This window comes from Pteropus alecto, unplaced genomic scaffold (genome assembly GCF_000325575.1).
Source record: "Pteropus alecto unplaced genomic scaffold, ASM32557v1 scaffold68, whole genome shotgun sequence".
NCBI lineage: Eukaryota > Metazoa > Chordata > Mammalia > Chiroptera > Pteropodidae > Pteropus > Pteropus alecto.
The window spans coordinates 8434803-8438156 of record NW_006441386.1 but is presented as its reverse complement, the minus strand read 5'-3'; the positions used below and the strand labels follow the sequence as shown (position 1 = coordinate 8438156).

The 3354-nt window shown below is 44.8% G+C and overlaps 1 pseudogene; it reads right to left on the bottom strand.

The window, feature by feature from the left end:
* Positions 1–2680: 2680 nt before the first annotated feature.
* On the bottom strand, positions 2681–2936 carry LOC112485226 (annotated as a pseudogene).
* Between the last annotated feature and the right edge of the window lie 418 nt (positions 2937–3354).

Genomic DNA, 3354 nt, shown 5'->3' with positions numbered 1-3354 from the left:
CTGCTGTCTGATGGGACCTGTTTTAGTTCTATAATGATCTGTCTGTCTCCTCCACACTGCTGGCTGATGGACCTTTCTCAGCTGCCATAGAGGCCTCTCCCCTGGTTTAAATCCTCTGGTGGCCCACCATCTCTTACATCAGCTTGGCAGAGAAGTTTCAGCTCTTAGGTCAGCTCTCAATTGATAAGAGCTACCCAGGCCAGTGTGTCAAGAAAGATTCTGAGGTAGAGTCTGGGCTCAGTGAGGAGTGCCTGGACAGTCTAGTGATGTCACTGTGAGTGTGGGACAGGGAAGTGGAGGCAAGTGTGTTGTGTTTGCAGCCCAGGCTTCATGATACAATCCACCCTTTCCAGCACTACCTATAAAGGCTGCCCTTTTAAAGCCTATCTCTGTCTTTCTATACCGGCTACGTGGTATTCCTTATTTCTCTCACACCTCTGTTTCTTTGCATATGCTATTTCATTTGCTTGGAATGCCTTTCCCTGCTGAGTTAGATGCTCTCCTGTGAGCACCTGGAACAGTCTGCGTATCTCTATATCAAGTTTTCTCAGCCTTGGTGTTTTTGACATGGTGGACCGGATAGTCCTTTATTGTGGAGCCATCCCGTGCATTGCAGAATTTTCAGCAGCAGCCCTGGCCTCTACCCACTAAATGCCAGTAGCACACCCCCACCTCCCAACTGCGACAACTCCAAAGACTGCCAGATACTGCCAGGTGTCCCCTGAAGGGCAAAATCGCACCCAGTTAAGAATTGCTGTTCTCTCTGAAGCCGAACAGTTTGATTTGCGGGACATTTAAAAATATTGTATTAAAAATTTTTTCAATGGAGGTTTTCAAGTCTACACACAAGTGAAAGGTGAAACGAACCCTCATGGACCTTCACTGGAATTCGCCAACCATTACATTTTGCTGCACTTATTTCGCCCCCACCCCCAAATACTCGTGTATGTGGTGTGTATGGGTACTATTTATTTTAAAGCAAATCCCAGACTCATGTTCATTTCACTGGTGATATTCAGGATACACCTGATTCCTTACCACCATACCATCACCACATCTAACAAATTCACAGTCCTTCTTTACTACTACTGCTATTATTCCTTATTTTTTATTCCTTATTACTGGATCTAAAATCCAATCCGCATTCAGATTTCTCCAATTGTCCAAAAAATGTTTTTTATTGTTAGTTTTCTTAAATCTGAATCTAATCAAAGTCCACTTATTGGTTTCTGTGTCTCTTTAGTTTCTTTCAATGTAGAAGCATCCGCTCTCTTTAAAAAGAATGCTCCCCTCTCCCCTCCTCACCCCCATTACATCGACTTATTAAAGAAGGCCAGTCGTCCTATAGGATACCCATGTTCTAGATTGGGCTGATTACTTCCAAGTGGTATAATTAGTTTGATCCTCTACTTTCTGTATCTCTTCTATATTGGAGATTAGATGTAAAGTTATAATTAGATTTAATATCTCTTTTTTTGGGGGGGCAAGAATGCTTCATAGTAGTTCCAGTTTATCATATCATATTAAGACGTGTTATGAAGTGAATGTTGTGCTCCCCAAGATTCATGTATTGAAGCCTTACCCCCAATGTGTTGGCATTTGGAGGTAGGGCCTTTGGGAGGTGATTAGGTTTAGATAAGGTTAATGAGGGTGGGACCCAATGATGGGATTAATGTCTTTATAAGGAGAGGAAGAAAGACCAGAAGTCCCCCCGCCCCTACCCTTTTCTGTCTCTGCCATGTGGAGACACAGGGAGAAGGCAGTTATCTCCAAGCCAGGAAGAGGGTCCTCACCAGGAATGGAATCTGCCAGCACCTTGACCTTGGACTTCCCAGCCTACAGATCAGAGAAAAATAAATGTCTATTGCTTAAGCCATCCAGTCTATGGTATTTTGTTATGGCAGCCCGAAGTGACTAATATGGGAGGACATGATATTTTTATCTATTAAACATTCACCAGAACACCACTGTCTACAGGTTTCTCCTTCTATCTCTCTCTTTTCCTTGCAATTTATTGGGTGAAGAAGCTAGGCCTGATAGAGTTTTCCTCGTTCAGGAGTTCGTCAACATGTTCCTCTGTCCTCAGAATTTCCAAGAATCTAGAAATTGGATAGAAAGGCTTGATTAGATTTTGGTTCCTTCTCCTTTTCCTCCTCCTTCTCCTCATATTTCTCCATTATTATTATTATTATTATTTTGTCAAAGTGACTTCTTTCGTTGTGTAGTTGTCTTCCATTAAGAATCATCTCAGGAATCCCACAAAGTCTCATCATCTCTCTCTTGTGTTGATGATCTTTGCCTATGTTATTATTTCATTAAGGGTTGTAGAATGGTCCTTTTTTTTTTCTTTTGGCTGGCTATTTATTTTTTTCTTGGTGCAAAGCACACAGTTATGGGTGTCAGGAAAGCTCATGTGTGGCTAGGACAGTAAAGAGTGAGACTCTCTCAGGCTCCTTTTTGGTGTTTTGTTGTTTTGATATTAAAGAATCCAACTCCTTCTGCTTGCTGCAGCCTGCCTTATCTATGGGGTGGGATGGGGGGAAAGGGGTGCAAAAGAGCCTAGTGCCTCTGCAAGTCTGGTGGCTGGTGATAGCCACCCAGGATGGGGGCCAGCTGTTGGTTTTCTTGGGCAGGCCACTAGGCTGCTTCCTTGTGGCTTCTGGAGCTAGGTCATAGGTGATCATGCTGCTGGAAGCCTGGAGAGATTGCGAGTGCTCTGGAGACTTCAACGCTGTGGCCATGAAGGGGAGAATGGACTTCCTGAAAAAGAGGCTCACCCACCAGTGACCTAGCCTTGGGGAGACCAGGGTGGTGGGAATGGTTTCCTCAAGGTCCTTGGCATTTCCATAGGAGCTGTTACTGCAAGTGGAACCCAGGTGGCGCCGTTAGTACTCATGGGTGGCCACCAGTGAGCCTCTGGAGGGGATGGCTGCCATGCTCTTGCTTGTGGGCTGATGGAAACCTCAGCGGTGACCCCTCGTGGGCCTTGGTGCATGATTACCGGTGGCGGGGACGGGGGAGCTAGGCCACGGAGCCCATTTGCAGAGGAGACCGCAGGAGGCTGCTCCATGACTGTGACGCTCCTGAAGGTCCTATTCTAATTCTGACATTTCTTTTTCATTTAATTACTGAACTACTTGTATAAATAATTTTCCCATTATCTACTATATGTAGGTAACCATGTTTTGAATTGGTTTTTACTTTACCTTTCCACTGTTTGGTTTTGCAAATGTAAGCGTGTGCATGCGTGTGTGTGCATGTGCGCGTTTGTGCATTATCTGCTTCCCCGCTTCTTACACAGAGGTGGTGGAGCAGTTACACCGCCCTGCAGTTGGCCTTTTTGTTTTCCTTTAC